The sequence below is a fragment of the Sapajus apella genome, unplaced genomic scaffold (assembly GCF_009761245.1).
Source record: "Sapajus apella isolate SASKATOON/1434 unplaced genomic scaffold, GSC_monkey_1.0 scaffold146, whole genome shotgun sequence".
NCBI classification, from domain to species: Eukaryota; Metazoa; Chordata; class Mammalia; order Primates; family Cebidae; genus Sapajus; species Sapajus apella.
Genome location: NW_022437086.1, coordinates 1,604,025 through 1,629,377, shown reverse-complemented (window position 1 = coordinate 1,629,377; position 25,353 = coordinate 1,604,025). Strand labels below are relative to the sequence as shown.

At 44.8% G+C, this 25,353-nt stretch overlaps 1 non-coding gene and 1 pseudogene across 1 annotated transcript; one reads left to right on the top strand and one right to left on the bottom strand.

The window, feature by feature from the left end:
* Positions 1 to 11,341: 11,341 nt before the first annotated feature.
* LOC116540881 lies at positions 11,342 to 11,767 on the top strand (annotated as a pseudogene).
* Positions 11,768 to 21,490: 9,723 nt separating this feature from the next.
* LOC116540951 lies at positions 21,491 to 21,597 on the bottom strand. The gene has a single exon (XR_004264654.1). It is a non-coding gene; the product is annotated as a U6 spliceosomal RNA (small nuclear RNA).
* Positions 21,598 to 25,353: the final 3,756 nt, after the last annotated feature.

Sequence of the window (25,353 nt, the reverse complement as noted above, 5' to 3'; positions counted from 1 at the left end):
AGTGGTTTATGTCTCCTGATTGCACTCTAATACAGAGTTGATGCTAGGAAGGGTCCCAGGAGATAGACCCACGCAGATGGGATTTGGGCACAGGTTTGGTTATCCAAGGGGCAGTGCTGAGCTCCTTGCCTATGGGAAATGGGATGCTGGTGATTTCAGGGAGTGACCTTATCATGACTCAAGCTACCACTTACTGTTGCTTGTGATGAAATGCCAGCTGAGGCCCATGCTCTGGGAGCTAAGTGGTTGCTGCACTTGACCGCTATAATGGCTGGTGTGGAAAGGGTCCTTTTGGATGCACTTGAGCAGAGGTCCCTAAACCCTGAGCCATGGAGCTGTAAGGAGCCACACAGCAGGAGGTGAGTGATGTCCAGTGAGGGAAGCTTCACATTCCCGCCTGAGCTCTGCCTTCTCTCAGATCAGCAGCAGCATTAGATTCTCTTAGGAGAACAAACCCTACTGTGAACCATGCATGCCAGGGATGAAGGTTGCATGGACCCTGTGAGAATAATGCCTGATGATGTGTCACTTTCTCCTATCACACTCAGATGGGACCATCTAGTCACAGGAAAACAAGCTTAACGTATACTAATTCTAAATTACGATGAGTTCTGTAATTATTTCATTATCTATTACAATGTAATAATGGAAATAAAGTGCCCAATAAATGTAATGTGCTTGAATCTTTTGGCTCTGTTCCTGCCTCCCGGCAGCCTCTCCAGGCCCAGAACTTTTTTCATGTCGGCCTCTACAGACCAAGCTCATGACTCGCAATGGCCTATTGAGGTGCATACCCTACCTCATGGTAGTCTTTCCAGTTGAGGCTACTGCCTCACAGCAGCCCCCACAGGCCCAGGTTTATCATTATAATGGCCTCTTTAGGCCCAGCTCCTGCCTCCGAGCCTTCTCTCCAGGCCCAGAACTTTCTCAAGTCAACCTCACCAGGCCCAGCCCCTGCCTCTCATCTGCCTCCCAAGGGCCAGCTTTTGTTTCACGGCCATCTTCCAAGACCCAGCTCCTGTTTTACAGTGGCCTCTTGAGGCCCAACTACTGCCTCATGGCAGCCTTCACAGGCCCAGCTCTTCCCTTACAATGGCCTCTGTAGTTCCAGCTCCTGCCTCTGGGTGGCCTATCCGGGCCCAAAGTATCCACAAGTCGGCCTCTCCAGCCCCAGATCTTCCTCCCAGCTGTGCCTAGAGGCCCAGCATGTGCCTCACAACAACCTCTTTCAGCTCAGCTCGTGCCTAGCTCCTGGTGACATTTTTAGGCCCAAAACTGCCTCAAGTCAAGCTCTGCAAGCCCACCTTCAGCCTCTCAATGACTTGAACAGGCCCAGCTCCTGAGTGACAGTGGCCTCTCCAGGCCCAGCTCCTGCCTCCCTGTGGCCTCTCCAGGCCCAGCTTTGCCTCACGGAGGTCTTCCCTGAACAACTTTTTACCTGCCTCCTGGCAGCCTCGACAGGCCCAGGTGCTGCCTCACGCTAACCTCATTAGGCCCAACTCACAGTGGCCTCTCCAGGCCCAGCTCCTGTCCGCTGACAGGCTGTCCAGGCCCAAAACGTCCTGAAGTCAGCCACTTTGGGCACAGCTCCTGCCTCCCACTGGCCTCTTTAGGCACAGCTGATGCCTCTTGGCGGCCTCTTCAGGCCCAGTTCCTGCATCTCGGTGGCTTCTCCAGACTGACAACTTTCTCAAGTCTGCCATTCCAGGTCCAACTCCTGCCTCCCATCGGCCTCTACAGGCCCCAACTCTGCCTCACAGCAGACTCTCCAGGCCCAGCATCTATCTCACTGCAGCGCCGCCAGGCCAAGCTCCTGCCTTTCAGCAGCCTCGACAGGCCCAGGTCCTGCCCATGAACAGGCTCTCCTGGCTGGAATCTTCCTCAAGTTGGCAACTCCAGGCTTAGCACTTGCCTCACACTGAGCTCTTTAGGCCCAGCTTATGCCTGTTGCAGCCTCCGTAGGCAAAGCTACTGCATGCTGGCAGCCTCTGCAGCCCCAGCCCCTGGCTCCCATCTGCCTCTGCAGGGCTGACCTCTGCCTCACAGCAGACTCTTCACGTCCAGCATCTGCCTCACCATGACCCCACCAAGCCAAGCTCCTGCCTTTCAGCAGCCTCTATTCGCCCAGTTCCTGCCACCCCATGGCCTCTTTAGGCCAAGATCAGGCCTCACGGGTGTCTTTCCAGATGAAGATTTTGCCTCATGGGAACTTCCCTGGCTAGGGGGCTGCCTGTTCCCTGGAAGCCTGGATAGGCCCAGGTCCTGCCTCATACGGGCATCTCTGTGCAAAACTTATGACTCACAATGGCATCTCCAGCTGCAGCTTTGGTCCCGGGACGGCGTCTCCAGGCACAAAACTTCCTCAAGTCAGCCTCTCTAGGCCCAGTTACTGCCTCCCGGTGGCCTCTGAATGCTGAAATCCTTCTCAAGTTGGCCTCTCCATACCCAGCACATGCCTCCCATTGGCCTCTAAAAGCCCAGCCTCTGTTTCATTGCAGATCCTCCAGGCCCAACTCTGTCTTGGCTGAGGATACAGAAACACCTGCTGCCTCATAACAACCTCTTTTGGCCCAGCTCCTGACAATTTGCCAAGGGCCACTATACGCCCAAAACGTTCTTAAGTCAACCTCTCCAGGCCCAACTTCTCTCTCCCAATGGCCTGTAAAGGCTCAGCTTTAGCATGAAAAAGGCCTCTGCACCACCCACACTTCTCGAAGACTTTTAGAGGTCTCTCTGGGCCCAGATCATGCTTCTCCTTTCATGGCCTCTCCAGGCCTAGGTGCTGCCTCCCAACATTCTTCCGGGCCCAGCTCTTCCTCCTGGCTGTGTCTATGGACCCAACTCCTGCCTCACAACAACCACATTTGGCCCCACTCCTGCCCAGCTCCCGGTGGCCTCCGTAGGCCCCAGCCTTCCTCACGTTGGGCATTCCAGGACGATCCTCTGTATCATATCTGCCTCTCAAGGTGCAGCTTCTCTTTCATGGTGGCCTTTTTTAGTCGAACTACTGCCTCGCCATGGCCTCTTCAGGCTTGTCTTCTGCCTCTTAGTGGACACTCAAGGCTCATCTCCTCTCTGATGGTGGTCTTTTGTGTCCTGTACTTGCCTTACAGTGGCCTCTTCTGGATCCAGCTCTATAGGTGTTTGATTGTCAACTGCATCCTGAAGCCCAAAGCGTCCCTGAACTCTCATGTGTTCACTTCCTAGCAGCATGCCTTAGCTAAAGGCCTGCATCTACTTTTACCTTGAGAGTGGATTTCTGCCAGATTTGTAGCAAATTCTGCCTGTGTCTTTTTACAGTGTTGTCTGCTTTACTGAATGTCTTATGGTTTTTCTTGTCTTCTGGGGGATTGGAGCGGACTGGGCCTCTGCTTGGGCTGTTTGTCTTTGCCCTGGACATGGTAGTTGCTGATTTCATGTCTTCTTTTTGTATATTTTTTACAGTTAACTTTTGTTTTTCTTATGATCTTGCTCTGTCACCCAGGCTTGGGTGTCACTGTGTGATCATGGCTCTTCTGCAGCCTTGGCCTTTTGGCCTCCACTGATTTCCCAAGTCAGCATCTTCAGGAGCTGACACTACAGGCAGATGCTGCCACTTCTAACTAATTTCTGATTTGGTCTGAAAGGTTGGTTCTCACTCTATTGCTTAGGCTGGTCCTTTTCTTTTTTTTCTTTTCTTTTCTTTTTTTTTTTTTTTTTGAGACTGAATCTCACTGAGTTGTCCAGTCTAGAGTGCAATGGGAGGATCTCGGCTCACTGCAGCCTCAGCCTGATGGGTTTAATCGATTCTCCTGCCTCAGCCTCCTTAGTAACTTGGATTACAGGTGTGGCCATCACACCTGGCTAATTTTTGTATTATTAGTAGAGATGGGGTTTCACCTTGTTGGTCAAGCTGGTCTTGAACTCCTGATCTTGTGATCTGCCCACCTCGGCCTCCCAATGTGCTGGGATTACAGGCATGAGCCACTGCGCTCAGCCTAGAATGGTCTTAAACTTTTGTACGCAAGTAATCCTCTTGCCTGGGCCTCTCAAAGTGCTGAGATTACAAGCATGAGCCATCATTCATGGCCTGTCCTTTGCTTACCATGAGGTATTAAGAATTTACTCTGCATTGATATACTATGAGTACATACATTTATGAATATATAGATATTTTAAAGTTTTCTGGGATACCATTTTTTTTTCTTTCCTTTTATTTTTTTTTTTTTTTTTGAGACGGAGTTTCACTCTTGCTACCCAGGCTGGAGTGCAATGGCGCGATCTCGACTCACCGCCACCTCCGCCTCCTGGGTTCAGGCAATTCTCCTGCCTCAACCTCCTGAGTAGCTGGGATTACAGGCACACGCCACCATGCCCAGCTAATGTTTTTTGTATTTTTAGTAGAGACGGGGTTTCACCATGTTAACCAGAATGGTCTCGATCTCTTGACCTTGTGATCCACCCGCCTCGGCCTCCCAAAGTGCTGGGATTACAGGCTTGAGCCACCGCGCCCGGCCTCTTTTTGTTTTTTTTTTAAAGGCAAGTTACTGCTTCGTCATTCAGGCTGAAGTGCAGTGGTGTGATCTCGGCTCACCACACTTCTGCCTTCTTGGCTTAAGTCATCCTCCCACCTCAGCCTCCTGAGTAGCTGGGACCCAGGTACGAGCCGCCATGCCCATCTAATTTTTATATTTGTTGTAGAGATGGGGCCTTACCATGTTTCCCAGACCTGCTACAAACTCCTGGGCTCAAGTGATCCTCCCCCATCAACCTCCTGCTGTGCTGGGATCACAAGTGTGAGCCACTACACCTGGCCTGCAATTCTCTTTTCATGGATCATTAAGAAGTTACCTTTTAATTACTATACTATAAATATATATGTAGGTATGTGTGTGTATATTTATATGTGAATATATGTGTGTATATATTTACATAGCATACACACACTCCCACATATGCATTGTGAGAGATATTTCCATATGTAGAAATCGATAAGCCTCTTCCAGCTTTTGAAACCACCCTTATCACAAACACGAAAGAAGTACAAAGTATTGTTATTAACGACCATGGACCAAGATGACCATGAGTCAATAGCACTTTGCACCTCAACCACCTTCCAGCAGAGCATCTCAAAGGGCTGAATATATCTGAACATCATACTGTTTCACATAGATTAGGATGCTTTGCAATTATTATTTCTCTTGAGACCTCTGTGTGACCCCCATCAGTGTAAAATCAGAAACTATTTCTCAAATCATAGAGATACTGAATAACAGCTTTGGTCAGGAAATAGGTATTGCCTTTGGTTAGTCATGACAATCTCCTAGCCTAGGCAGATGGAATATTGCAGGAGAGAGAGAGAGAGAGAGAGAGAGAGAGAGAGAGAGAGAGAGAGTGTGTGTGTGTGTGTGTACATTCTTGCACACAGATGTGGAGGTAGAAGCAGGGGGTTGAATTTGATAAAATCAGAAGGGGGCAGGCCGCTGGGAGGGGCGCTTGTTTTGGCAGCAGCTGTGTAACTCTAGAGTTAAGAAATAATTATAATTCTCAGATTTTTCTCCTGGAAAATAAAGATTATAATTCCTGCCTTGATATGTCAATTAGGTGGTATGCTATATGCAAAATATCTAGTATATATTAGGTGCTGAATAAATCCTACTTTCTGTAGCTCATTCTTAATCACTGCTTAATTTTTTAAAATTTAGAATAATGATGGCTTTTGTCAAAATTGTTTGTAATTATTATATAAAATCTAAGTCCTATAGAAAAGCACAAAGAGAGAGAAAAGTAACAAATCATGAAATTTTCAATTGCCAAGAAATAATTCAACATTAGGTGATATGGCCCAGTGCGACATCTCACGCCTGCATTCCCAGCACTTTGGGAGGCTGAGGTGGGTGGATCACTTGAAGTCGGGAGTTCTAGACCAGCCTGGCCAACATGGTGAAACTCCATCTCTAGTAAAAATTCTGAAATTTCTTCTGATTATGCTTTTAAATTTAAAAAAAAAAAAAGTTCAAAAATTAGCCAGGCATCATGATGGGTGCCTGTCATCCCAACTACTCGAGAGGCTGAGGGACAGGAACCGCTTGAGCCTGGGAGGCAGAGGTTACAGTGAGCTGAGATTGTACCATTCCACTCCAGCCTAGGCAACAGAGTGAGACTCTGTCTCAAAAAAAAAAAAAATTAATTCAAAACTTAGTGTGCAAATAGGTAGTTAGATGAATAGATAAATTGATTTAAAATAACTACATATTTTGTATGTGTTTAAACATATATAACTTTCTTTTGCTTGATACAACAGAAGCTGAAGAAACTAAAGGTGGGAGAACTTCTGAACTTCAGATAAATGCCTTTGTGCAAGTCATATCTTTTGATTCAACATTCATTAAAATTATGAAAAAGATAAAAGTGTCATGATTATTTTTATCTGCAGTTTCTATTTTCACCCACAGCTGCTTTATTTTTGAAATTGGTGCATTTTTAGAGTTTCTGTTAATGCATGTATACTTGGATGACATCTTTCCTGGGAGAATATTCTTGATTCAGTTTCCTTTTCTTTCGTTCTTTAAGTTCTGACTCTATTGTCATCTGGTTCCGGCTGGGGCGATGGGAAGGTCTGAGGCTGGCTGGAGGTTCTTCTCACGTGTGTTGTGTTTTCCTGCCGAAAGGCCAGTGGAGTACTTCTTTTTTATTCATTGAACTTCAATAGCTTAGCCAGGGTTGGTTCTAGGCCAGTCATTCCGTATTAGTTTTTCCAGATATATGGTGTGCCCTTTGACTACTGACTATGTACTTCCCTATCTCTGCATTCCTTCCTTTCCTTCTTTCTTTTTCACTCTCCTTTCCCTCCCACCCTGCCTTCCTCCCTTTCTTCTTCCCTTTCTTCCTTCCTTCATTCCTTCCTTCCTTCCCTCCCTCCCTTCCTCCTTCTCTCACTCCCTCCATTCTTAGATTTCTTCCTTTCTTTCAAGACAGGGCCTTGCTCTCTCACCCAGGTTCTAGAACAAATTGGTGTCATCATAGCTCACTGCAGCCTCAAACTCCTGGGCTCAAAAAATCTTCCTGCCTCAGCCTCGCTCGTAGCTGGGACTACAAGCGTGCACCACCACACTTGGCTAATTTTTGTTACTTTTCTAGAGATAGGGTTTTGCTGTGTTGTCCCGGCTTTTCTCGAACTCCTGGCCTCAGGCTATCCTGCCACCTTAGCCTCCTAAAGCACTGGGATTATAGGTGTGAGCCCCCGTGCTCAGCCCTGCTTTGTTTTTAGGTTCTCTACCTCGGGGTCACCAATGGACAACCCAGTGTTAGACTACTATCTCTAATTTTCATCACCTTTTCAGTTTCTTTAATGTAGCTCTTTTATCCTCTGATTCACTTTGACTTTTTTTTTTTTTTTTTGGAGAAGGAGAATCACTCTGTCACCCAGGCTGGAGTGCAGTGGTGCAATCTCAGCTCACTGCAACCTGAGTTGCAGTGATTCTACTGCCAAGTTCACGTGATTCTACTGCCTCAGCCTCCCTCGTAGCTGGGATTACAGGTGTGCACCACCACACCTAGCTAATACTTGTATTTTTAGTAGAGACAGAGTTTCACCATGTTTGCCAGTCTGGTCTCAAACTCCTGACCTCAGGTGATCCGCCCGCCTTGGCCTCCCAAATTGCTGGGATTACAGGTATGAGCCACCACAGCTGGCTGCTGCATTTTCTTTATTCTTTTTTCCATAGACAGAAGAAAACTTAGGTTGATTCCATCTCTTCACTATTGTGCATAGTTGCATATTTTTTTACACTTGTCATCAAGAGATAGAATTTAGTTTCTCTTGCCTTGAAACTGAGCTTTGACCCTTGCTTCTGTAAGTAGAATACCATGGAAGTGCTGCTCGTGACCTGCCAAAGTCAGGTCATAAAACATGACACTGTTTCCACTTGGCTCTCCTTCCTGGAATGGGTGTGCTTAGAACCCATTCACCATTTTGTGAGAAAGTCCAGGCGATGCAGGGAGGTTATGTGTGGGTGTTCCACCAGATAGTCCAAGCTGAGACCCTGACTGACAGTCCACATTAACCAGGAGATATTTGAACAAGGAAACCTTCAACAGTATTCTAACTCCATACTCTTTGAAGGCAACCACATCCTGAGCCAGAACTGCCTAGGTGAGTCTCCAGAATTGTGAGAAGACTAATAAACATCATTGTAACTTTATACTTCACTATGGTTTTTGTTTTGTTCTTTGTTTGTTTTCTGAGACAGAGTCTCAATCTGTCCCCCAGGCTGGAGTGCAGTGGCATGATCTCAGCTAATTGCAACCTCCACCTCCGGAGTTCAAGTGATTCTCCTGTCTCAGCCTTCTGAGTAGCTAGGATTACAGGTGTGTGCTACCACACCTGGCTAATTTTTGTATTCTTAGTAAAGATGCGGTTTCATCATGTTGGCCAGGCTGGTCTCGAACTCCTGACCTCATGATCTGCCTGCCTCGGCCTACCAAAATGCTGGGATTACAGGCGTGAGCCACCATGCCTGGCTGGTATGTTACACAGCAATAGATAGCAAATACACAAAGTCATCTTCCAATATAAATATTATGTCACTTCTCCACTTGACAGCATTTAATGGTTTAGAATTGCGTGTAAAGACAAAACCCAATCCTGAATCCACCTGACAAGGGATTAATAACCACAGTATATAAGGAGCTCAGGGGAAACAAACTCAGTAGGGGAAAAAAAGCTCTAATAATCTGATTTAAAATCAGGAAAGATCAGAACGGACATTTCTCAAAAGAAGACATACAAATGGCAAATGAGTATATGAAAAGGTGCTCAACATCATTCATTGTCAGAGAAATGCAAATTAAAACCACAATGAACTATCATCCCACCCTAGTTTAAATGGCTTATATCCAAAAGACAGGCAGTAACAAATGCTAATCAGGATGTGGAGAAAAGCGAACACTGGTACACTATTCGTCGGAATGTAAATCAGGGCAACCACCATGAAGAACGGCTTGCAGGGTCCTCAAAAAACTAAAAGAGATATTTTATGACAAAGTAATGCTACTGCTGGGTATATACGCAAAAGAAAGAAAATCAGTATATCAAAGAAATATCTACATTTCAAAGATGGCCGATTAAGAGCAGCTCAGGATTGCAGCTCCCAGCGAAAGCGTGGAGGGTAAGTGGACGCCACATTTACAGACGGATTTTTGTTGCCCACAGACCAGGAGATTCCCAGGCAAAGGAGCCCCACGGGTCGCTAGCGCAGCTGTTTTGGCCGGCTCTGCAGAAAATACACGGGGCCAGGCGCTGTTTTAACTGAGGATTAGAACTCCTGGAAGACAGAGTCATCCATTAAACTGATAAAAAGTGGGACTGAAACAGGAAGCCAGGCCAGGAGATTTCCAGACATAAAAGCGCCATGAATCTCAGTGCAGCTGTTTCAGCTGGCGCAGTGGGTTGCCACATGGGAAATCACACAGATCCTGGTGCCTTTTGAATGGGCAATTGGAACACCTGGGAGACAGAGTTGCCCTTTCAACTGAAAAAGAAAAGGGGGGTCTAAGGCAGGGAGCCAGGTGACCAGGCTTGGCTGGTCCCACCCCCACAAAAAAAACAGCAATCTGAAACACTTTGGATTGAGTCGTCGAGCTCTGTGGGGGAGGGGCGTCTGCCATTGCCGAGGCACTCCACCACTACAGAGGTAGTCTGCCATTGCTGAGGCAGCCCGCCATTGCCGAGGCAGCCCACCATTACAGAGAGAGTTCGCCATTACAGAGGTGGGCCGCCATTGCTGAGGCAGTTCTAAGTATACCCATATAAACAGGACTGAAGGGAAGTTCACATGGCAGGTGGGCAGAGCCCACAGCAGCTCAGCAAAGCCTCTGCAGGCACATATTGACTAGGCTGCCTCCTTGCTGGACAGGGCAGCACTGAAAAAAGGCAGCAGCATGACAGAAACTTATAAACAAAGCCCTAACTCCCCGGGATGAGCACCTGGGAAAAAAAAGGGGGCGGGTTATGAGTTCTGCTGCAGCAGACTTAAACGTACCTGCCCAGCAGCTCTGAATGAACAACAGAGCTCACAGCCCAGCACTTGAGCTCCTATAAAGGACAGACTGTTTCCTCAAGCAGCTCCCTGACCCCTGCATATCCAAAGAGTCACCTCATAAAGGAGAGCTCAGACTGACATCGGACGGTTATCCTTCTGGGACAAAGATAGCAGAAGAAACTGGCAGCAACCCTTACTGTTCTGCAGCCGCTGTAGGTGATCCCAGGCAAGCAGGGCCTGGAGTGGACCTCAGCAGTCCTACAGCAGAAGGGCCTGAATGTTAGAAGGAAAACTGAGAAACAGAAAGAAATAACTTCATCATCAACAAACTGGACGATACTCAGACTCAATCTGAAAGCCAACAATTACAAAGATGACAGGTGGATAAATCCACAAAGAAGGGAAGAAACCAGCGCAAAAAGGATGAAAATACATGCAATTCTCGTCTCTGATAAAATAGACTTTAAACCAACAAAGATCAAAAGAGACAAAGAAGGACATTACATAATGGTAAAAGGATGAATGCAACAAGAAGAGCTAATGATCCTAAATATATATGCATACAATATAGGACCACCCAGATACATAAAGCAAGTTCTCAATGACTTACAGAGAGACTTAGACTCCCACACAATAATAGTGGGAGACTTTAACACCCCATTGTCAATATTAGACAGATCAACAATACAGAAAATTAACAAGGATTTCCAGGACTTGAACTTAAGCCTGGACCAAGCAAACATAATAGACATTTACAGAACTCTCCACCCCAAAACCACAGAATATACCTTCTTCTCAGCACCACATCACACCTACTCTAAAATTGACCACATAATTGGAAGTAAATCACTCCTCAGCAAATGTAAAAGAACAGAAATCATAACAGTCTCTCAGACCACAGTGCAATCAAGTTAGAACTCAGAATTCAGAAACTAACTCAGAACCTCACAGCTTCATGGAAACTGAACAACTGGCTCTTGAATGTTGACTGGATAAACAATGAAATGAAGGCAGAAATAAAGATGTTCTTTGAAACCAACGATAACGAAGACACAATGTACCAGAATCTCTGGGACACGTTTAAAGCAGTGTCTAGAGGAAAATATATCACAATAAATGCCCACATAAGAAGCAAGGAAAGATCTAAAATTGACACCCTATCATCAAAATTAAAAGAACTAGAGGAGCAAGATAAAAAAAAAAAACCTCAAAACAGCTCTTTGAGGAAGACGCGGTCGTAGCTGTTGTGGATTGTTAGTCCGCACGCTCCTGCTCCTGACACCGCTGTTCACTCTTGCGGAGGAACAAGTCGGTCAGGAAGCCGCGCAGCAGCCATGGCTTTTAAGGATACCGGAAAAACACCCGTGGAGCCGGAGGTGGCAATTCACGGAATTTGAATCACTCTAACAAGCCGCAATGTAAAATCGCTGGAGAAGGTGTGTGCTGACTTGATCAGAGGAGCAAAGGAAAAGAATCTGAAAGTGAAAGGACCAGTTCGAATGCCTACGAAGACTTTGAGAATCACTACAAGAAAAACACCTTGTGGTGAAGGTTCTAAAACATGGGATCGTTTCCAGATGAGAATCCACAGGCGACTCATTGACTTGCACAGTCCTTCAGAGACTGTTAAGCAGATTACTTCCATCAGTATTGAGCCAGGAGTTGAAGTGGAAGTCACCATTGCAGATGCTTAAGTCGGTTATTTTAATAAATTGATTACCAGTTGTTTAAAAAAAAAAAAAAAACCTCAAAACATAGCAGAAGACAAGAACTAACTATGATCAGAGCAGAACTGAAGGAGATAGAGACACAAAAAACCCTTCAAAAAAATCAGTAAATCCAGGAGCTGGTTTTTTAGAAAGATCAACAAAATAGAGCACTAGCCAGATTAATAAAAAAGAAAAGATAGAATAATCAAATAGATGCAATAAAAAGTGATAAAGGGGATATCACCACTGTTTCCACAGAAATACAAACCATCATCAGAGATTATTACAAACAACTCTATGCACATAAACTAGTAAACCTGGAAGAAATGGATAAATTCCTGGACACTTGCATCCTCCCAAGCCTAAACCAGGAAGAATTCGAATCCCTGAATAGACCAATAACAAGGACAGAAGTCGAGGCAGCAATTAATAGCCTACCACCCAAAAAAAGCCCAGGTCCAGATGGGTTCACAGTCGAATTCTACCAGACATACAAAGAGGAGCTGGTACCATTCGTTCTGAAACTATTCCAAACAATCCAAAAAAAGGGAATCCTTCCCAAATCATTTTATGAGACCAACATCATCCTGACACCAAAACTCGGCAGAAACTCAGCAACAAAAGAAAACTTGAGGCCAATATCCATGAGGAACAGAGATGCAAAAATCTTCAATACAATACTGACAAACCAATTGCAACAGTACATCAAAAAGCTTATCCACCATGATCAAGTAGGCTTCATCCCAGGGATGCAAGGCTGGTTCGACATATGCAAGTCTATAAACGTAATTTACCACATAAACAGAACCAAAGACAAAAACCACGTGATTATCTCAATTGATGCAGAGAAGGCCTTTGACAAAATTCAACAACCCTCTATGCTAAAAACCCTCAATAAACTAAGTATGGATGGAACGTATCTCAAAATAGTAAACGCTATTTGTCACAAACCAGGAGCCAATATCATACTGAATGGGCAAAAACTGGAAGCATTCCCTTTGAAATCTGGCACTAGACAAGGACGCCCTCTCTTACCACTCCTATTCAATATAGTATTGGAAGTTCTAGCCAGAGCAATCAGGCAAGAAAAAGAAATAAAGGGTATTCAAATAGGAAAGGAGGAAGTGAAATTGTCTCTATTTGCAGATGACATGATTGTATAAGAAGACCCCATCGTTTCAGCCCAAAATCACCTGAAACTGATAAGCAACTTCAGCAAAGTCTCAGGATACAAAATCAATGTGCAAAAACCACAAGCATTCCTATACACCAATAACAGACTTAAAGAGAGCCAAATCAAGATCAAACTGCATTCACAATTGTTACAAAGAGAATAAAATACCTTGGACTACAACTAACAAGGAACATAAAGGACCTCTTCAAGGAGAACTATAAACCACTGCTCAACGAAATCAGAGAGGACACAAACAGATGGAGAAACATTCCATGTTCATGGTTAGGAAGAATCAATATCGTGAAAATGGCCATACTGCCCAAAGTAATTTACAGATTCAATGCTATCCCCATCAAGCTACCAATGACCTTCATCACAGAACTGGAAAAAACACCTTAAACTTCATATGGAACCAAAAGAAAGCCCACATAGCCAAGCCAATTCTAAGCAAAAAGAACAAAGCGGTGGCATCACACTACCAGACTTCAAACTATACTACAAGGCTACAGTAATCAAAACAGCATGGTACTGGTACCAAAACAGAGATATAGACCAATGGAACAGAACAGAGGCCTCAGAGGCAATACCACACACCTACAACCATCTGTTCTTTGACAAACATGACAAAAACAAGCAATGGGGAAAGATTCCCTGTTTAATAAATGGTGTTGGGAAAACTGGCTAGCCATGTGCAGAAAGCAGAAACTGGACCCCTTCCTGACACCTTACATTAAATTAACTCCAGATTTATTAAAGACTTAAACATAAGACTCAACACCATAAAAACCCTAGAAGAAAATCTAGGCAAAACCATTCAGGACATAGGCATAGGCAAGGACTTCATGACCAAAACACCAAAAGCATTGGCAACAAAAGCCAAAATAGACAAATGGGACCTAATCAAACTCCACAGCTTCTGCACAGCAAAAAAAAAACAGTCATTGGAGTGAATCAGCAACCAATAGAATGGGAAAAAATTTTTGCAGTCTACCCATCTGACAAAGGGCTGATATGCAGAATCTACAAAGAACTAAAACAGATTTACAAGGAAAAAACAGAAGCCCATTCAAAAGTGGGTGAAGGATATGAACTGACACTTTACAAAAGAAGACATACATGAGGCCAACAAACACATGAAAAAATGCTTCTCATCACTGGTCATTAGAGAAATGCAAATTAAAACTACATTGAGATACCATCTCACACCAGTTAGAATTGCAATTATTAAAAAATCTCAAAACAACAGATGCTGGAAAGGATGTGGAGAAATAGGAACACTTTTACACTGTTGGTGGGAGTGTAAATTAGTTCAACCATTGTGGAAGACAGTGTGGTGATTCCTCAAGGACCTAGAAATAGAAATTCCATTTGACCCAGCAATCCCATTACTGGGTATATATCCAAAAGATTATAAATCGTTCTACAATAAGGACACATGCACATGAATATTCACTGCAGTACTATTTACAGTAGCAAAGACCTGGAACCAACCCAAATGCCCATCGATGACAGACTGGACAGGGAAAATTTGGCACATATACAACATGGAATCCTATGAAGCCATAAAAAACGATGAGTTCGTGTCCTTTGTAGGGACATGGATGATCCTGGAAACCATCATCTCAGCAAATTGACACAAGAACAGAAAATCAAACACCACATGTTCTTACTCATAGGTGGGTGTTGAACAATGAGAACACATGGACACAGGGAGGGGAGCATCACACACTGGGGTCTTTTGAGGGGAAATGGGGGAGGGACAGTGAGGGGTGGGGAGTTGGGGAGAGAGAGCATGGGGAGAAATGCCAGATATAGGTGATGGGGAGGAAGGCAGCAGATCACACTGCCATGTGTGTACCTATGCAACAGTCTTGTATGTTCTTCACATATATCCCAAAACCTGAAATGCAATTTAAAAAAAGAGAAATTTTTACTTTTCTGTATTTTTTGCAACACTATTCACAATAGCCAAGATTTGGAAGCAATCTAAGTGTCCATCAACAGGTGAATGGATAAAGAAAATGTACATACATGCAATGGAATATTATTCAGCCATGAAAAAGAATAGAATCTGTTATTTGCCACAATGTGGGTGGAACTGGAGATCATTACGTTAACTAAAATAAGCCAGACACAGAAAGACAAATTTTGCATTTTTAGAGTCATTCGTGGGTGCTAAAAATTAAAACAATTGATCTCATGAAGATAGAGAGTAGAATGATGGTTACCAGAGGCTGGGGAAGGTAGTGGGCTGGAGGGGTTGCACAGGAACAATTAATGGGTACAAAAATACAGTTAGAATGAAAAAGACGTAGTCATTGGTAGTAGAACAGAGTGAAAATGGTAAAGAATAATTTATTGTATATTTTAAAATAGCTGAAAGAGGCCAGGCATGGTGGCTTATGCCTGTAATCCCAGCACTTTGGTAGGCCGAGGCAGGAGGATCACCTAATGTCAGGAGTTCAAGACCAGCCTGACCAACATGGTGAAACACCATCTCTACTAAAAACACAAAAATTAACTGTGTGCAGTGGTGAGCGCCTGTAGTCCCAGCTACGCAGGAGGCTCAGGCTAGAGAATCACCTGAACCCGTGGGGCAGATGTTGCAGTGAGCCAAGATTGTTTCACTACACTCCAGCCCAGAAGACAGAGCTACACTCCCTCTCAAAAAGAAAAAAAGAAAAAAAAGGAAAAGAGCTTAATTGAATTGTTTGTAAAACAAAGAAAGAATAAATGCGTAAGGTGAGGGATATCCCATTTACCCTGATGTGATTATTACATATTGCATGACTGTGTCAGAACATCTCAGGTACCCCATAAATATATACACCTACTATGTAAGCACAAAAATTGAAAGTAAAGCATTCTTTAAATCCCCAATCTTGGCCAGATGTAGTGTACAAAAAAGCACTGTAATTCCGGTGCTTTTTGACGTCAGAATGGAGGATCACTTGAGTCTGGGAGTTTGAGACCCACCTAGGCAACACAGCAAGACTCCCATCTCTAATAGCGATGAAAAAAATTAGCCATGCCTGGTGTGGTTTCTGCCTATAGTCCCAGCTACTTGGGAGGCTGAGATGACTGTACTCCTTGAACCCGGGAGGTTGAGGCTGCGGTGAGCTATGATTACCCCACTGCACTCCAGCCTGGGTGACAGAGTGAGACCATGTCTCTTTAAAAAGCAAACCAATCCTAGCATGCTCTGACCCTGCCTGCCACCTCTATTCTTTTCCTCTTGCTCACTGTGCATCGGACATCTGGGCTTCTTTTCTGCTCCTGTAAATGCCAAGTGGTTTCCCTCTTCAGGACCTCTGCACATGCTCTTCCCTGCCCGAAATGGACTTCCCACACCTCCTGCCGTAGCTGGATTTTTCTCATGTTTCAGACCTCAGCTCACATATCACCTCTGCAAGGAAATCCTCCCTCATCCTGCGAAGGGGAAATCATCCTCCTCTGCATTGCCTTGTCCTACCTGGTTCTCTCAAAGCAGATATCACACTCAAAAATCAACTTGTTATGTATTGAATTGCTTGTCTGCATGTTCTCCCCTCAAACTCACGCCAAATCAGAACATAAGCTCCCTAAGGCAGGAGTCTCATCTTGTTCATTCTCAGAACCTAATCTCGTAATTGGCACATAGTAGGCACACAATTAATGTCATTAGAATGAAGAAGTATCAAGGGGCTAATGCCTGTAATCCCAGCACTTTGGGAGGCCAAGGCAGTGGATCACCTGAGGTCAGGAGTGCGAGACCAGCCTGACCAACATGGTGAGACCCCCCCGTCTCTGCTAAAAATACAAAAATTAGCTGGGCTGGGTGGTGTGCACCTGTAATCCCAGCTACTTGGGAGGCTGAGGCGGGAGAACTGCTTGAACCTGGGAGGTCGAGGTTTCAGTGAGCCAGAGGTTGCAGTGAGCCAAGGTTGTGCCACTACACCCCAGCCTGGGCAACAGATCTGAGACTCCATCTCAAAAAAAAGGAATAAGTATCAAGAAAGGAAGATTTTGTGATTTGCCATCTTTAAATGGAAATCCTACTTAACATTGACATTTTCTATTTGATGGTATTTCTCTAATAGGAAATTGAAACTGTGCTAATTAAAAAAGAATGAGGCCAGGCACAGTGATTCATGTCTGTAATCCCAGCACTTTGGGAGGCTGAAGGGCAGGGAATCACGTGAGGCTAGGAGTTTAAGACCAGTCTGGGCAGCATACAGAGACCTCTGTCTCTGCAAAAATAACTTTTAATTAACCAGGTACCGCCGGGCACGGTGGCTCAAGCCTGTAATCCCAGCACTTTGGGAGGCCGAGGCGGGTGGATCACGAGGTCAAGAGATCAAGACCATCCTGGTCAACATGGTGAAACCCCGTCTCTACTAAAAATACAAAAAATCAGCTGGGCATGGTGGCGCATGCCTGTAATCCCAGCTACTCAGGAGGCTGAGGCAGGAGAATTGCCTGAACCCAGAAGCCGGAGGTTGCGGTGATCCGAGGTCGCGCCATTGCACTCCAGCCTGGGTAACAAGAGCGAAACTCCGTCTCAAAAAAAAAAAAAAAAAATTAACCAGGTATGCCAGGCGCAGTGGCTCATGCCTGTAATACCAGCACTTTGGGAGGTTGAGGTGGATGGATCACCTGAGTTCAAGACCAGCCTGGCCAACATGGTGAAGCCCTGTCTCCACTAAAAAAATACAAAAATTAGCCGGGCATGGTACAGGCACCTGTAATTTCAGCTACTTGGGAGTCTGAGTCATGAGAATTGCTTGAACCCGGGAGGCAGAAGTTGCAGTAGCAGAGATCACACCACTGCATTCCAGCCTGGGTGACAGAGCGAGACTTTGTCTCAAATAAAAAACAAAACACAAAAAAGAACATTGCAACCTCTTGTCAAAAGACTGGAGATGGAGGGGCAAGAGTCGGAGCAGGACATCTGGTGAGGAGCTGCCACATCAACATCTTTCTATCACTCAAAGCCATGTTGTGAGCAGGGTCTTGGCAAGAATGTGGCCCAGCCTCAGATGCCTCAGTTCTGACCCTCAGTCCTGGTAGAGGTCCTGTGAGGTCACACTGTGGAGGCTTCTTGGGAAAGTGTTGGCTCTTCCAAATCAACATTTTGGTTCATTCCTTTGATGCTGGAGACAATGACCTGTCTCTCCTCATATATCTGCTCAAGACAGTTACAAATTTAGTAAAGACGGGGTTTCGCCATGTTGGCCAAGCTCATCTTGAACCCCTGATCTCAGATGATCTGCCCCCCTCAGTCTCCCAAAGTGCTGGGATTATAGGTATGAGACACTGCACCCTTCTTCCATTCTTACTCAAATTTTTCTTTTCTTCTCTCTGTTTCTGCCTCCTTTTTTTTTTTCTTGATATCCTGGAAACCATAGGGAATACATATGAATCTTAATTCCAAGGGCAATATAAAAAATTTTTTTTAGAGACAGGATCTTGCTCTGTTATTTAAGCTGGAATGCAGTGGTGAGATATTGGCTGACTGCAACCTCCGCCTCCTGGGATCAAGCGATGTTCAAGCCTCAGTCCCCAAAGTAGCTGAGACTACAGGTGTGTACCACTGCACCCAGCTAATCTGAAGAAAAAATCATTTTTGGAGCAATAGAGTTTTGCTGTGCTTCCCAGACTAGTCTTGAACTCCTGGCCTCAAGCGATCATTCTGCCTTGGCTTCCCAAGGTGATAGGATTACAGGAATAAGTCAGTATACCTGGCCACTTTTTTAATGGAGAATAGCCCAGGAAACACTGTCTCTGATAAAAATGCCAGCTAAACTCTTGAAGCGTTGCTGTTTTTCACTCTCTATTTTTTCCCTTTCCTTCTCTCTTAGCATAAAATTTCATTGAATACCTCTAGATGCAATTTTCCAATTTTCCTCCTTTTTTTTTTTTCTGAAGACAGAGTGTTGCTCTATCCCCCTGGCTGGAGTGCAGTGACGTGATCTCAGCTCACTGCAACCTCTGTCTCCTGGGTTCAAGCAATTCTCATGTCTCAGACTCCCCCAAGTTCCTGGAATTACAGGCACCAGCCACCATGCCTGGTTAATTTTTGTATTTTTAGTAGAGATGGGGTTTCACCATGTTGGCCAGGCTGGTCTCGAAATCCTAACCTCAAGTGCGTGCCTATAATCCCAGCTATTCCAGGGACTGAGATAGGAGAATAGCTGGTACCTAGGATGTGGAGGTTGCAGTGAGCTGAGATGGCACCATTGCACTCCAGCCTAAGTGACAGAGTGAGACTCTGTCTCAAAATAAATAAATAAATAAATGCTTTTTTTTCCTGCCACCCAGACTTCTGGAAAAGGAGTTTGGAGCTGTGCCCAAGGATCCCAGCCTTTGCCCTCAACTGCAAACAAAGTGGAGTATCTCTTAGCTCAGGAGTTAGTGCTGCTCAAGAGTTTGCACAAACACAAAATTGAGAAACTCTGCTTGCTGAAAGGGGTGCAAAAGGCAAAGGACAAACCGGTTGTCCTCTAAAGTGGAGACATTTCTATTCTGTGTTGGGCTAAGATCTTGGAGAATGCAGGCAGGGAACAAGTTTTGCCGGTTTTCCAATAAGAGACCCCCTGTGGTAAGGGAGGCTCTTCTCTCTCTACCTGGTAAGTTACTTCCTCTCTTTGGTACCCAGTTTTCTCATGTTTAAAATTAGGGATCCAGGCATGGTTGCTCATGCCTGTAGTCCCAGCACTTTGGGAGGTCAAGACGAGTGGATCATGAGGTGAAGAGATCAAGATCATCCCGGCCAACATGGTGAAACCCTGTCTGTACTAAAAATACAAAAACTAGCTGGGCGTGATGGTGGGCACCTGTAATCCCAGCTACTTGAGAGGCTGAGGCAGGAGAATCACTTGAACCTGGGAGGTGGAGGTTGCAGTGAGCTGAGATTGCACCACTGCACTCCAGCCTGGGCAACAGAGCGAGACTCCATGTAAATAAATAAAAATTGGGAATGAAAACCACATGTCCCCTAGGATCCTTTCCTCTTAGCTGTTCTATGAGTTAATTAATGAGATTTGTTTTCCCATAAGCATACATCCAAAAAGGTACTCAAGGCCGGGCGCAGCGGCTCACGCCTGTAATCCCAGCACTGTGGGAGGCCGAGGCGGGTGGATCACGAGGTCAAGAGATCGAGACCATCCTGGTCAACATGGTGAAACCCTGTCTCTACTAAAAATACAAAAAATTAGCTGGGAATGGTGGCGCGTGCCTGTAATCCCAGCTACTCAGGAGGCTGAGGCAGGAGAATTGCCTGAACCCAGGAGGCAGAGGTTGGGGTGAGCTGAGGTCGCGCCATTGCACTCCAGCCTGGGTAACAAGAGCGAAACTCCATCTCAAAAAAAAAAAAAAACGGTACTCAAGGTAAGTTTTCTATGTTTCCTGGAATCTCATAATTGCCCCAAACGATGTGGGAGTATTTAGAAGAGAAGCTCTTCCTTGCTTCCTTTATTTTTTTTTTTAGAGATGAAATCTCTCCCTGTCACCTAGGCTGGAGTACAGTGGTACAATCCTGAATCACTGCAACTTCAAACTCCTGGCCTCAAGTCATCCTCCAGTTGCAGCCTCTGGAGTAGCTGGGACAACAGACACACACCACCATGCCCAGCTAATTTTTAAAATTATTTTGTAGAGACAGGGTCTCACTATGTTGCCCAGGCTGGACTCAAACTCCTGGCCTCGAGTGATACTTCTGGCTTAGCCTCCCAAAGTGCTGGGATTACAGGTGTGAGACATGGTGCCTGGACCTTCATTGTTTTTTAATAACCTTAATTACCTTCTTTTGAATATCTTTAGAACTACAATGTTTTTGTTTTTTGAGGCTAGAATTTAAGCTGATTTCCATAAATAGTCATTTTGAGTCAAGGCTTTTGAATAAAGTGAGTGGCCAGAGATGATGACACAATTTTGGCTAAAACAGATTCCCAGAGAGCACGCTGTGAACTCTAAAAGTGTGTGCCAGTCACTGGGCCACAGTTCACTCCTCTTGCCAAAGTCAGAATTGCAAATGAAAATTATTTAGTTTTTTTTTTGTTGTTTTTTTTTTTTTAAAGGGGAAGGGGAAGAAGGGAAGGGGTACTTTTTTTTTTTTTTTTAAGATAGTCTCATTCTGCCACACATGCTAGAGTGCAGTGGTGTGATTTCAGCTCACTGCAACCACCACCTCCCAGGTTCAAGCAATTCTCCCTGCCTCACCTTCCCAAGTAGCTGCCCGCCACCATACCTGGCTAATTGTATTTTTAGTAGAGACAGAGTTTCACTATGTTGGCCAGGCTGGACTCTTAACTCCTGATCTCAGGTGATCTGCCTGCCTCAGCCTCCCAAAGTGCTGGGATTACAGGCGTGAGCCACCACTCCTGACCTAAGTCTTGTACTTTTAGTAGATACGGTGTTTCTCCATGTTAGTCAGGCTGGTCTCGAACATCCTGACCTCAAGTGATCCATCCACCTCAGCCTCCCACAGTGCTGGGATTACAGGCATGAGCCACTGTGCCTGGCCAATATTTTCTAATATCAAAGAAATCACCAGGGTCTTCCCTTTCTTTTAATTCATTTATTGTCTTGGTTCTGAAAATTTTTTTTTCAATATGGAATGTCTCATGAATTTGTGTGTCATCCTTTCACAGGGACCATGCTCATCTTCTCCATGTCATGCCAATTTTAGTATATGTGCTGCCAAAGTGAGCACTGGTTCTGTGTTTATTTGTTTGTTTATTTATTTATTTTTGAGACAGGGTTTCACTGTGTCTTCCAGCTGGAATACAGCGGCATGATCATGGCTCACTGCGACCTCTGCTTCCCAGGGCTCAAACATTCCTCCTGCCTGGGCCTTTAAAGTGTGGAGATTACAAGTGTGAGCCATTGTGCCCAGACTGCAATGTTTAACTGCTGACTTTGATGCCTGGTTTGGTTGTAGTAGACACTCCCACTACTTTTTTCTGTAAAAATTACTGGTTTGTTCAGCTCCTTCAAAAGATCTTTGGTGTTTTATACATCCTAACGTGAGGCCAGGTGTGGTGGCTCATGCCTGTAACCCCAGGATTTGGGGAAGCCAAAGTCAGAGGATCTCTTCGAGACCAAGAGTTCAAAACCAGTCTGGGAAACAGAGTGAGACCCCTGTCTCTGCAAGAACTAAAAAATTAGCTGGGCATGGTGGTGCATGCATGGTCCCAGCCCTTGGAAGGCTGAGGCAGGAAGATCACTTGAGCTCAAGAGGTTGAGGCTTTAGTGAGCCATGTCCATGCCAGGGCACTCCAGCTTGGGTGACAGAGTGAGACCCTGTCTCAAAAAAAAAAAAAAGATTAATAATTGCAGAAACATATTCTATGCTCCTTGTTACTTTAAAAATTAGGCCTAATCTTGGCCAGGCATAGTGTCTCACAGCTGTAATTCCAGCGCTTTAGGAGGCCAAGGCAGGTGGATCATTTGAGGTTGGGAGTTTGAGATCAGCTTGGCCAACATGGCAAAAAGTCCCATCTCAAAATACAAAAAATTAGCCAGGCATGGTGGCAGGCACCTATAATCCCAGCTACTCAGGAGGCTGAGGCATGAGAATTAGGTGAACCTGGTTGGTGGAGGTTGCAGTGAGCCGAGATCATGCCACTGCACTCTAGCCTGGGTAACAGAGCAAGACTCTGTCTAAAAAAAAAAAAAAAAAAAAAAAACTTATGAAAACTCTCTCTTGAATATACGGGCACCTCCTGAACAGGGAGGTGGTTGAGCAGAGGTCCTGGCAGGTGGGACTGGGGATCCTTGCAAGGTAGGAGCTGGGACTTCACTGTGCTCAGTGTCTGGACCTCAGTGGTGCACTTTGTCACAAGTATTCATCTGCATCCACTGACTTACACGGGGGAACCTGGGGAAAAACCAATGATATGGTTTGGCTGTGTCCCCACCCAAACCTCATCTTGACTTTTAGCTCCCATAATCCCCCCATGTTATGGGAGAGACCCAGTAGAAGGTAAATGAATCATGGGAGCTAGTTTTTTTCATGCTGTTCTCATGATAGTGAGTATGTCTCATGAGATCTGATGGTTTTATAAAAGAGCAATTCCCCTGCACACACTTTCTTGCCTGCCACCATGTAAGATGTGCCTTTGGTCTTCGTTGCCTTCCATCATGATTGTGAGGCCTCCCTAGCCATGCTGAACAGTGAGTCCATTAAACCTCTTTTTTAAGTAAATTACCCAGCCTCAGGTATGTCTTTATCAGCAGCGTGAGGTAATTCAATAGCTTCAATTACAGCAGCACAGAATGGATGAAGACAAGTGCCTGTGAATGATTCACCCTGGAGAGAAGAAACGGGTTAAAATTGCTGATTTTTGAGTGTTTCCCAGAGCTCTGAATCTAAATATATAGATCTCTGGATATCTAATTTTTAACAACTTTCCTCGTGATTCTTAAGCACATTAGAATTTGAGAATAGGCTGGGCATGGTGGCTCACATCTGTAATCCCAGCACTTTGGGAGGCCAAAGCAGAGAATCACGAGGTCAGGAGTTCAAGACCAGACTGGCCAACATGGTGAAACCCCATCTCTACTAAAAAAAATAAAAATACAAAAATTAGCTGGGCAGGGTGGCTTGTGCCTATAATCCCAGCTACTTGAGAGACTGAGGTAGGAGAATTGCTTGAATCGGGACACGGGAGGCAGAGGTTGCAGTGAGCTGAAATCACACCACTGCACTCCAGCCTGGGCTACAGAGCAAGACTCCGTCTCAAAAAAAAAAAAAATTGAGAATAGCTGCTCTATGTCCAATTTTTTTTCACCTGGAACATATGCACTCAGCAACCTTTCAATCAATGTTATTACCTGAGTTGGCCTTATCATAAAGGTCACTCCAGGGCTTGATAAAAATATACATTCTTGCCAGGCGTGGTGGCTTATACCTGTAATCCCAGCACTTTGGAAGGCCAAGGCAGGTGGATCACAAGGTCAGAAGTTCAAGACCATCCTGGCCAACATGCTGAAACCCATCTAAAAATTAAAAAAAAAATTAGTTGGGTGTGGTGTTGCATGCTTGTAGTCCCAGCTACTCAGGAGGCTGAGGCAGGGGAATTGCTTGAACTCAGGTGGCAGAGATTGCAGTGAGCTGACATATTGTCACTGCACTACAGCCTAGTGACAGAGCAAGACTCAGTCTCAAAAAAAAAAAAAATTCTTAGGTCTCTCTGCTGGTGAGAATCATATATGAAACAAAGCCCAAGAATCTACATTTATTTTTCTGTTATTTTTTATGTTTTTTCTGCTTTTTTTGAGATGGAGTCTCACTCTGTTGCCCAGGCTGGAGTGCAGTGGTATGATCTCAGCTCACTGCACCCTCCACTTCTTGGGTTCAAGCAATTCTCTTGCCTCAGCCTTTTGAGTAGCTGGGATTGCAGTGTGCCTGTCATCATGCCCAGTTAATTTTTTTATTTTTAGTAGAAACAGGTTTCACCATGTTGGCCACACTGGTCTCAAACTCCTGCTCAGGTGATCCACCTGCCTCATCCTCCCAAAGTTCTTGTATTAGAAGTGTAAGCCGTCGCACCTGGCCAAGAATCTACATTTAAATGCAGTTGTTAAATGTTCTTCTAAGTAACTACACATATTTATCTATTTTGTGGAATTACTGGAATATAGATCAGTTACATTTTGGATAGCTTTAACCCAACATGATAATTTTAGGTTTTGAATAGCAGTTTATTTTAAGCCATTGCTCTGGAAGAATTTAATCTGATCCAGTGTTGGATTTTTCTTTCACTCATAGAGACAAGAATAAAGATAATATCTATGGCATTTATTGAGCACTAACTATGTGCCCACAACTTGATCTTTGTCAAACCCTCTGAGGCATGGACCACTGATTACTGCCATTCCCCATTTTATGGAGAAGATACTGAGGCAAAGGAGGGTTAAGTACCTTGTTAGGCACGGGCAGCTATTAATGCGGTAAAGCTGGCGTCCTGAACCACTCTTGCAACCAACGCAACTCTGCATCTCTGGACTCCAGACCAATTTCTCTGATGCTCAAAATTTGTCTGCGTTAAATGTGCTTTTGTGAAATATATTTATTTTATTTCTTTTTTGAGATGGAGTCTTGCTCTGTCGCCCAGGCTGGAGTGCAGTGGCGCAATCTCAGCTCACTGCAACCTCTGCCTCCCAGGTTCAAGCAATTCTCCTGCCTTAGCCTCCAGAGTAGCTGCAATTATAGGCAGCCATCATGATGCCTGGCTAATTTTTGCATTTTTAGTAGAGACAGAGTTTCATCATGTTGGCCAAGCTGGTCTCAAAGTCCTGACCTCAGGTGATCTGCCTGCCTTGGCCTCCCAAAATGCTTGGATTATAGGCATGAGCCACCGCACAGGCCAAAATATATTTCTTATATAAAAGAGAAAGTTTTCATTGTGCTGTGTTCTACTCATGGCTAAAAGTTTCCTAAAATGAGCTTTGTTCTTTTGTCTTT